General features: G+C 40.9%; 1 pseudogene; it reads right to left on the bottom strand.

The window, feature by feature from the left end:
* Window positions 1-8,886: 8,886 nt before the first annotated feature.
* On the bottom strand, window positions 8,887-9,943 carry LOC148939115 (large subunit ribosomal RNA; annotated as a pseudogene).
* Between the last annotated feature and the right edge of the window lie 1,491 nt (window positions 9,944-11,434).

Here is an 11,434-nt window from a genome sequence, read left to right as displayed (position 1 = left end):
ATGGACTTTGTTTTAAGGAGCACAGGAAAGGCAATGGGAGACCACGGAATCAAATGGGGAGGAAAAAGTCTCCTGGACTTGGATTATGCTGATGATTTAAGCATCCTAGATGAAAGTGTGAGCAAAATGAATGAAGTTTTAGAGGTTTTGCGAGTTCAGGGTGCTAGTATTGGTTTGAAAATTAATGTTAGGAAGACTAAGTCACTAAGGCTAGGAATAAGTGAAGATGAAAAGGTGACGTTGGGTAATGAAAAGATTGATCAGGTGGGCAGTTTCACTTACCTTGGTAGTATTATTAGTAAAGATGGTGGGAGCAATGAAGATGTTCAAAATAGAATAGCCAAGGCTCAGGGTGTTTTTTTACAGTTAAAAAAAGTCTGGAAGAATAGGAAGAAACGTCTGCAAACCAAGATTAGAATCTTAGAAGCTACAGTGATCAGAGTGGTCAAATATGACTCTGAAGCATGGACGCTTCGAAAAGCGGATGAAGATTTGCTAGATGTTTTCCAGAGAAATTGCTTAAGGATTGCTCTGGATTCCCGGCTGACTGACCGTATTTCAAACAATAGGCTATACGAAAAATGTGGTTCAATACCGCTTTCTGGGTCTATAATGAAAGAAAGGTTGAGGTGGTTAGGGCATGTTGTGCGGATGAAGGATGACAGATTGCCGAAGATTGTTCTTTTCAGCCAACCATCTAGGGCTAAACGGAAAGCAGGTCGTCCCCGTCTGGGGTGGGAGGACGTCATAAAGTAAGATTTAAAGGAAATGGGAACTTCGTGGGCGGGTGTAAAAAGGGAGGCTTTGAATAGATTGGGGTGGAGGAGGAGCGTGCGTAGCTGTGTTGGCCTCAGGCGGCTTGGTGCTGCGATGAGTTGTTAGTAGTAGTAGTAGTAGATTGTAAGTATGATATGGGGACTGGGGTTTAGACTACGTATGCTCCTGTGGTAGTCAGTATCGTTACTTCATGGTATGTAACTTCTCAATTGTATACATTTTTATGGTTCTATTTTGTGCTTATTTTTAATTGTGTTTATATAGGCACTCTCCGTTCATCGTAGTTATGTGTGTCTTCCGCATTTGGCAGAGTTACAGACCGATCAGTATTCGGACCAGTAGCCACTGCTTCATATCTTTTTTTATTGTGTTTTAGGCTGTTGTTTTGCCAGATACTTCTGATTGTTCAATTGCTGTGCCTAAAAGAAGAGGAAGAAGAAAGATTGTTGCGCCAGAATTCTCACCAGAAGAAACTGAAGCTTTGAAAAAGCTTGTAGGAGGAAATCGGAGAAATAAAACAACGAAACTAGTGTGCCTGTTGAACAAGTAAGCTATTTGGCTTTTTTTTAAATTGAATTCAATTAAAATTTATTTAAAAAAACACGATTTAATCCAAGAAGAAACAAAGCTCTGACAACAATCTACAAGAAACGTGGCAAATTGTAGAAACAAGCCAAGACAGATACCCCGAGTAATTGAGAGGCAACAAATGTTTAAATGGCTGGAGTAAATATGACTCTTATTGAACAAATGCTTGTGTGTTAGGTTCTGATCCGATGATTTGAATTGAAAATCAAGTATTTTGCAGTTGGCATCAAGATATGGCTAATTATAGAAAAAAAGCCAAGACATATAGTCTGAGCAATTGAGAGGCAAAAATGTTTAAATGTTTAAATACTCGCTGGAAGCACATTCCAAACACTCGGTCCCAAATAGCGAACCGTAAATCCTGCCCGAGTGCTCTGCCTATGCTATATGTTCAACTCAAAATGTGTAAAGTTTAATTCTTTTTGGATTTTTTCAGATATCCTTTAGCTTAATTTGTTCATTCTGAGAATACGCGTTAAAGGGAGACATGCATTTGTCAGCTTTTTTTGGCGTTTTATTTTTAAAGAAACAATTTGTTGAAGCCAAATTGAAACAAAGTTCTTCAAGCTATACTTAATAATGTATCTGAGCAGAGGTACCATATACTCAGGTAATGACTTACTTCGTTTAAGCAGTATGATTGAAAAAAGGTATAATTGATTTTTTTTTATTTTATTTTTTTTTTAATTTCGCGGATCTGTTTTAGCTTAACTTATATCTTGTGCCAAGAGAAGGACATGCCAGGACATGCACTAAGAGCTACTAGTCATCCTACCTGTGTTCTACTGCTCTGATATCTTCCAATTTCGGTCGGCTTGCCATGTCAATGTTGAAAGGGTCACAGTGATAAGTGGGACGTAAGGTGTACTATGGTCGATCCCTTCTGCGGTTGAGTTTGCCATTCTTGGACCTGTCTAGGGACAGATCATACACAAAGTATGTCCCCAATATGGCGCCACCTTTGATTCTGACCGATGTCTGAAACCATGGGTTGGTCTGAGGTAGAACGGACAATCTGGTTCGTAACGTCATATCCCAGTCGTTATTCAGGAACCTTGGAAGGTGGTTATTTTTGAAGTCAAGAATCAGTTTTTCTTGTTGCTGATTAATTTCCTGCACTAGCTGCTGCTGAAAAGTGCAGAAAAGTCATTGCTATTAAATAACCTCTATTTCAGCTTCACAGAATACCTTTTCGATCACCACACTGGCTTTAGTCGGTTAAAAGTTCCATTGACTTCTGTTCTCAGCTGCACGTACCGCTCGCTTGACCTTGAAATTTCTATTGTGTTGCCGAAGAACCTGAACTCTACGTCCTGCTCGACAATTGACGTTTATCCTTTCTGGGAATAAGAGATACAGTTGAGATACGCATTTTTGACCTTTTTAATACAGATGTGCACACTTTATGAAAAAGTAATGAAGCCATTAGTGAACTTCCAAAAAACTGAAAATTTTGAGTGGCCAGGGGGCCTGAAAGCTTGCCTTTCCGCGTGACTGGTTTAATTAATAATAGAAACGCTATTATATTGTAAAGCGTTTCGGAATTTATGGTGTAGGCCTATTCAAAATGGCGCTTTAAAAAAAAATCCACAAGAAAAACGTTTCTTTATTTCAATACAACCTGTTCATTTTTAATTTAACTTAGTTCAGTTCAATTATAAAGAACCCATGAGAACTGGTTTAAGGCTACCTACAAAAGCCTATAGGGGAACTAAGCTTCAGTATTGTATTCCGTTATTGAAATACATGAAATTAAGTAAGCAAGTCTCATTTTTAAAACCGTTTTGATGTATGGAGCGTTTATGTTGCGGACATTTTTATCACGCCATTTTTGTTTCGGATTTTGCTATTCACATGTTTTTCAAATTCTAATTTCTAAATTTAAAAAAAATATTCAATTTAGCTGAAATAGTTTAGCTGAAAATACCCTGTTTTACATTGTGAGTAATTTCCCAGTTGACAATTGAAGACTTTTTATAATCGACTTATCTATGGTTTGGATATTTTGACCGCTGTGATTTCCCCTGGGAACAATTATTGTAGCTCATTGTTGCCGATTGGAACTTGCCAATAGAAGATTTTATTACGCAAATCTTATAAGCAATTTTCATCCTTTTCTTAAGGTGCGTCGACAGTACCACGTTGTTTTCGGGATGTCGACGGAAATGGAGGACAAATTATTCTTGAATACTGTGTTGAACTTTGTGAGCCGTAGTAGGGAAAAAGGATAAAAACTGAAGGGAATAGTTGATACAAGCATCGGAGTTTTCACACCAGAAGAAATTCTGAAAGCTAAAGAATCGATCCATCAACTAATGATGGAGCGATCTGAATGACCCTGTGATAATTTCCTGGTGTGGTTGAGTGGTTGTGTTTGATTTTCTCTTTTCACTTTATTTGACGCTAAAGTGCGACTTCGGCCATTTTGGGCGTGTGATAGCCGTTTTTCAGCAATAAATATTATCTTATCTTAATGCAGTTTACAACACGCTGTAAAATTCATGTAAAAGATGAAGGGAATTTTACGGACATTTGCAGATGGATTCACCAAGCTCACGTCAAAAAGACCAAATTGCCGACCTTTGCTATTAGTTCTCCCTGCTTAGTTTCAGCTACTAGTGAAGCTACTGCAGCAACCGTAGCTATTAAGGTGAATGAATTGTCTCGAGTTATCAAGAACCATTTTGCTATTCATGCCAACAAACCCATCGAATGTCCAAGCGCTTCAATCCAGCCTGATAAACCCTTCTATGCAATCGTCCTGAAAAATCTGACTGAGTCCCTGATACCCTGAGTGCTAGGAAGAGATTCACAGATTCGGTATGTGCGGGTACTAGTGACATATCTGAATTACGGAAAGTCAAATCAGACTGTAAACTAGTGGTTTGTTTGAAAAACACAGCTGAAACCATTGTTGAGTCAATCAAGACCAACCAGCCGCAGATTTCTGCTGCCACAAAGAGCCCTAACTATTGGTGCAGTGAAACAAGTCCCCTTTGACGTATCAGCGGATGAGCTAACTGCACTGATCCCCAGAGCTACGAAGTCTGAATAGCTTGGCAGTTACCGTACGTTCAAAATATTATTCAGCTGTCGATCGGGTTTGGATAAATTTCTTAAGGACTCTGTGAAGATCTTACGAAAAACTGCCCACTGAAGAATTCCGTTTCTTACCCCGTCGTTGCTACTTATTCCACAACCAAGGTCACCTAGCTGCCGAAAGCACCAATAGCCCTCTCTGCTCCAGATATGGCGCGTCTGACCAAGTCTCCAAGAAGAACGATGCAGAAACGTGTACTCGTGCTGTGCTTTGCGTTTCCTGCAAGAAAGCGGGTCATACCTGCTATAGCGTGAAGTGTCCGAAAAACCAGCAAATGGCTTGTATAGGAATGGGAGAATAAATCAAAAGAAGCCAGGAAAGCTTCTGAAGAAGCAGTCAAGGCCTATAAAGCACGCAGTGGGGGGGGGGGGCTGCGGCAACCACAAAAAGTGCAAAGAGTACTAGCGCAAAGAGCAAACCCACGCCTACCAAACTGGGCTCTGGAGCAGGCTTTAAGTCAGAAGAATATATCTCCGATGAAGACTGTGATAGTGATGGCAGCGCCAAGGCATCAAAGGCAAATTACACTAGTTGGCTCTTTTCCCTTTCTTCACTAAACCCTAAGAGTATGGTGCCCCGATTGGATTAATTTGACTGAACCCCCGACCCCGCCGCTCTACGTTTTTTAAAAGGTAAGCACATAAAAAATATTTTTTAACAAAAAAAGTGCTTTATGGCAAATGGTGAAAAAAAAGATGTGGTGTAGTTGCCACTAGGGGACTAGTTTTATTTAGTCCTCCCCCACCCCCACCCCCGCATGTTTCTATTATTATGAAATCTTAGAAAAAAAATTTTTATTAAAAAAATATATATCAGTAGTGTATATTATATTTTACAAAACGCAGGAAAAGACGGAAAAACCGCAGGGCCATGACCAAAAAAGCACACGTACAAAAACAATGAACAACATACAAATACAATTAAAGTATTCAATTTAAACTTTTGAACAAAACGATTAAATCACGGAAAACCATTCAAAAACACTAAAACAAACAAAGTACTGACATAACATCCTCATGACGGGTTATACCCATACGAATAAACCGCACCAGATTCTTAATACCAATTCAACACCTATTCCCCAGCAATATTTCTGCCCAAGCCCCTTCCCCCTCCTCCACTCAAAAAAATGTCCTTTCTTAAACGAAAACCTTAACCCTTCACAATTCTCCAGAATATACAACAATTTCTACTTCCACTCTCAACACCTCGGGCATCTGCTAGGACCTCTTACTCTAATCCTTCACAAATTTTGGCATTTTTTTGGGAAAAATTACGTAAAAATCTGAGAACCATAACCAAGAAATGCACCCAGTTATGAGGTTTGGGATGAACCACCGTTTTTGACGGTGTGCACCGTTGGAGAGTGCGCCGTATTTTGGCGCACTCAGATTTCCGGTTGAGTTTTTTAGAAGACTCCAAATGTAGACGTGCTCTATCGAAATGAATAGAAGGAAATAAAGTGGACCTAGAGTGTCAATGCCACTTGTGGATTAAACCTCCTCAATTTTGAGACCATTATCTGTCATATATAAATAAAACTACAAGTTTACGTTAAAGGACAAAAAGAAAATAATGTAACCTCTCCCGATGTTACAGCCCTTGGTTGGGTATGGTGGGCTACCCCCCCCCCCCAAAAAAAAAAATCGAGAGTAAGGTAGTTTATTTAATGAAAATGTCCTAGTCCTTAAAAATGAATATTTTTAAAATTTTCTTAAAAATATTTACAAAATTTGTTAAAATTCAAATTTTTTTTGATTTTTTATTTTTTTTATCCAAATAAGAAAGAAAGGATATATGTATTCGACGTGAATAATCTTAGTTTTAAGTTAGTGATTTTCTTAATGGATTCCACCACTAAGCTGACAAATCTTATTATACTATCACTCATTCTGTAATTTCAACTTGGTTTAAATTATCATATTGGAGGAAGTGATGAAATACTTAAGAGCCATGGCTAATTAGAGTAAATCCAAGATAAGACTTGGGGATGGATAGTTAGACTGTTCAGACTAGTCAAAAGGTCCAATGAATATTCCTGGGTGACAAGACCCCCCACAATCTATGGCGCAAGGGCCGTAAATTATGAAAACTACCGAGTGCTTACAGATAGGTTTTATAGTGGTTAAAAAGAGTCGTGTCTAAAATTAGGATCCCTAGTATGTTATCACAAAACCAAAAATTTATAACTTTGAGATTACAAAATTTATATTATAACAATATTTAGGAAAATATATATAATATTACAAAATCACTTATTTTTTAATTCTTTGTATTTTCCCTACTTTCGCAGGGCGTAACAGGGTCATATAAAAATGATTAATATCACTTGTTGATAGCTCGTCTATTATCCATCCTAGGGCAGAACTAAGGCAGATAGGCATGGAGTAAGGGTAATTCAAATAATCTGTCAGGTATGTGAGCCATTTGAAGGCAATTGGCTCAAATCCGAAAATGATTCAAAAATTTATGACTGACCATGTTCACAGGATTTGCAGGCATTTGGGTAACTGAAATTGTTCATATTATATGAGTTTCGCCTACTGGGAAAAAAGTCTTCGTGAGGGCAAAAATGAGAAAGAAAATCTCGTAAATGATAGTAAAAAAGTAACATCTTAATATGAACTATTGCCTTTAATTTACAAAGAATATGTATTTAAAAAATTATATTTTTTTTGCTATATTGCCATAACGCAACGTGTTATACTTCTGGGATGAAAGACTTACCACGACTTATCAACAACTTGCCTGAAAAGCCCACTTATCGTTCCTTAATCTACAAACAAAAAAGAAAGATAAAGCTGCGTAGAAAATAATGATGAAGAAAGGAGGGATTAATGGGAATTGATCCGCGTGGCCACACCACAAAATTATCAATAAAGAAATTTTTAGCCAAAAAAAAGTTATAATCATGCTTAGACCTTGGGGTAGTACATATAATTTATGTATTAAAATACAGTTTTTGTGACATGAGAAAGTGTAGAGTGCTATTATTTATTGTGATGCACATTTAAAGTGAGTGGATCCATCCCCCTAGGCTTGGATTCAGTTCAATTTCGTGCTGTTTTTCTTATGGTTGTGTGAACCTGTCAAGCGACAACGGTCATAAAATCCGAGCCAGCTGCCATCTTCATCCGTTTATTTCTAATTATGTTACACTTCGGTACAAGGCTGTATCCAGGAGGGTTATTGGGTTTTACACCCCCCCCCTTCCGAAATTTGTGTTCGATTCGTGATTACTTGTATAGTAAAATTTCAATCCCCCCTACCCCCCCCCCCCCCCCAACCAAGATCCTGGATACGCCCTTGCTTCGGTGTTACTTTACTTCTGTTAAAGAATGCCTAAATATTAATTATTTTTGACATAATTTTTTATTTTTAAAAGCCGAAAAAGAAGAGCAAAGAGGAAGCCGTGAAGAAGGACGAGGTTGATGAAGAAGAAGAGGAGGAAAAAGCAGAAGAAACTCCTGACAGTGATTCGGATTAATTTGTATCTCTATTTTTATAAGTAACTCGTTCTTTTTATATATCTTTTTTCCAGTTTGCTTATCTTCATTTATACTTACAGCACAGAGGATAAATTGCCGTTTCGCTTTTCTTTTTTTTATGAATTTGTAATGTCAAATTGATTAATTTACGCCCAAATGCCAAATAAGACCGATTTACGCAAACGGCAAAAATTGCCGTTTCGCTTTTCTTTTTTTGTGAGTTGGTCATGTCAAATTTATTAATTTAAGCACGACAGTAAAAAAAGACCGAGTTCCGCACACGGCAGAAATTGCAGTTTAGCTTTTCTTTTTTATGAGTTGGTCATTGCAAATTGCCATCTCAATGGCCTCTCAATGTCAATGGCCGCTCAAGTACTTTTATCTGTATTGGCTTTTATCTGTATACAATTACCCAGCCCAGTCTTGATGCAGCCTATGCAACCTCTTGCCCAACATACTAGATAACTTCAATTCAATATCACCGTGCTCGGTGGCGGCCTCCCGCCTCGCCCTCGTTTTTTTAAAATAATATACCAGTTTGCACACCAAGAAAAAACCCTTTGACTCTAAAAACAAATACATAACAATATACAAATTTCCAGATTCAATTGAAAGTGCGGGTGCCCGAAGGCCACCCACATAGGTCGCCAAAAAAAGACCAAAATTACTGCCTGGGCTTGGCAAACACAGAGACAGAAAACGGAATAGTTTTTATTCCCGTTCACTGCCCGTGTCAAGAGATTCAACAGGTCTTCTTGACACTCTCCGAGTCATCCTATTTTCCGCTACCCATACAATGGGTTTAGAATGACAACCCTTCATTTTTGAGTACTTTATACTCCACCCATTTTACTCTCGATACACAATATTCCCTTACGACCAACACTTAAAAATCATTCAAGTGAATTTGGGGGAATTGCCCGCTGGCAAGACAAATCTTCCGGTCGTAGGCTTAATCTCAGCAGATTGCAGTGTATATTACTGCTGTACCATTTGCAACAACCTGGCCGGTACCCAAGTTGTCTACAAGTGATTTTGGCATTCGACCTTATGGAATATTTGATTTATTCGACGGTGAAGCTGCCTTGTCGCCATCTCCCAAGGGCAAGCAACCAACACACCGGGTCTCCGAAGCACTAGCACACAGGTCTAACAGCTAAATGACCAGGTTATGTTGATCCACCAGTGAATCCGACCGCCCTGTAACGATGTGAACTATAGCACATATTCTCCCTTCAGAGGCTGTCAGGTATACTCGCACAGACGTAGCCTCGCACCATCGACCGTTCGACCAAGTGCAAAACCAAATGTCCGAACCTGCGGTTCCTCTCGTACTTCGCAGGATTACTATAGCAACGGCTTTGAACGTCTGTAGGGTAAAACTAACCTGTCTCACGACGGTCTAAACCCAGTTCACGTTCCCTGTAGGCGGGTGAACAATCCTACACTTGGCGAATACTGCTTCGCAATGATAGGAAGAGCCGACATCGAAGGATCAAAAAGCGACGTCGCTATTACGCGGGGCCGCCACAAGCCAGTTATTCCTGTGGTAACTTTTCTGACACCGTGCTTAAAACTCTTAAGGCCAAACGGATCGATAGGCCGTGCTTTCGCAGTCCGTACTCGTACTGAAACTCGGGATCAAGCCAGCATTTGTCCTTTGGCTCTACAAGAGGTTTCTGTCCTCCCTTAGCTGGTTTTAGGACACCTGCGTTATCATTTGACAGGTGTACCGCCCCAGTCAAACTCCCCCTCCGGCACTGTCCTCAGCACATATCGAGCGCGCCCCCTGCTGGGGGACTTCCTTGACACCACACACAGGTCCCCAACGGGCGGGGCCGCCGCTTCACTGATTAATTTACGCGACCCGGACAGCAGTGGTATTTCATTGCCGACGTTACCGTCTCCCACTTATGCTGCACCTCTGATGTCAATCCGCACTGCCGAAATAGATTCAAGCTCAACAGGGTCATCTGTCCCCGCAGACGTTACCAGGCCCTTTCCCCTGGCAGTGGGTTCGCTAGACAGTAGATAGGGACACTGGGAATCTCGTTAATCCATTCGTGCGCGTCACTAATTAGATGACGAGGCATTTGGCTATTTTTGCGGTATCATTTGTCTCCTGGCCGCAACCTTGGTCCTGGAATCTAAGGTACAACTAGGAGGAAAGAGTACCTGCGCACCTGTACTCAACCATACAGCCCGAAGGCTCCAATCTCTAGAGTAACTCCTTCTAAATAAGGAGTGAGCTCAACCTGCGTAGGTTCTCAACTGAGCCTTATGAGGGTTAAAATGCCGGCCGGTCTGGTTTGACAACGGGTTTTCACTGCCCTTTGCCAACCTAGCGGCCCCCAAACGGTCCTGATCAGCCCACGCCCAGCCGGGGAGTGGACTGTAACGTGCTAAAGTTTAAAATTAGAAAAAAACAAAGATAGGAAAGGAAAAATTCAAAAGTCTATTGAGAAGAAGCCTTACAAAGCCACCGGTTAGGTGAGATGCCACTGAAGACCTGATAAACAGACCAACCCTGGCAACTCCACTCTCCGGAAGCCAGGTTTTAGCTATAATCTTCCAGCACCCATGTTTCCACATACAGACCCGTCCTGGTTACGGGCTTGGCCATAGGGATCTTGCCTGTGGTCCATCTCGTCTCAGTCCCAGCGTCTTGGGCGGTTTTTGTCTGTTAAGGCCAAACCTACTGACCAGACCTCCCCAACCTCTTCTGAGAGAAGGCGATCTGCCCCGACAGAGCAGTCCCACATCTGTCATAGGCATCCGTCCATAACCTCCGAAGAGATCCAGCCCTGCCTTTGGACGGTCCCATATATGAGAGAGAAGCACACTCATAACTGGCTTGTTGGGTTTAGCGGAGCATGTCCATAGGAACAAGTCCGTCCAACGTCCAGGAATTTTCGCGAACCGAAATCACCTGTCGTTGCGGTTTAACCCGAGCTCTAGCCCCCGCGCGGAGCACTTGCCGCACGCGACATCCCCTGGTCAGTCCCCAATTACCTGGACTGGCCAGGGGCCGTTACTGCATAGGTCAATACATCTGCGTTAACAACACTACTGGAGCACACATTCAATTGATTACCACATACTACTAAATCCTACGACGTAAAGCACTTCTACTGGTGAAGGTTAATGCGTTGTTTCCATTGCCATTTCGTGAGCTCTGAAGGCTACTATGTAACCTCAACATCAATAAGCTCGCTTTAATTACCCGGATGCTGTTAACCTTGGCAAAGCTATGTGATATAACAAGAATCTTGTTAATCTTCGAGTTGGAACTTCTCCAACCTCCCCGAGCCCCAAGTAAAACAGGGACAACCTCAAGCCTGGAAATTTCGCCTAAGTCAGAGGGCATATCCTCAGGAGTGGGTGCGCCATACTTTCGTATATTTTCTTCAGCTGCTCTATTGAATACCGAGGGGTGATCGTAAGCAACAGTAACATCCACAATCTAGACCACACCTAACTT

Source organism: Artemia sp. Qi Xiang Cuo, unplaced genomic scaffold, assembly GCF_049724085.1.
Source record: "Artemia sp. Qi Xiang Cuo unplaced genomic scaffold, ASM4972408v1 HiC_scaffold_22, whole genome shotgun sequence".
Classification (NCBI taxonomy): Eukaryota; Metazoa; Arthropoda; class Branchiopoda; order Anostraca; family Artemiidae; genus Artemia; species Artemia sp. Qi Xiang Cuo.
Note: the sequence above shows the minus strand (reverse complement) of the source record. Positions and strands in the feature narration are given on the sequence as shown.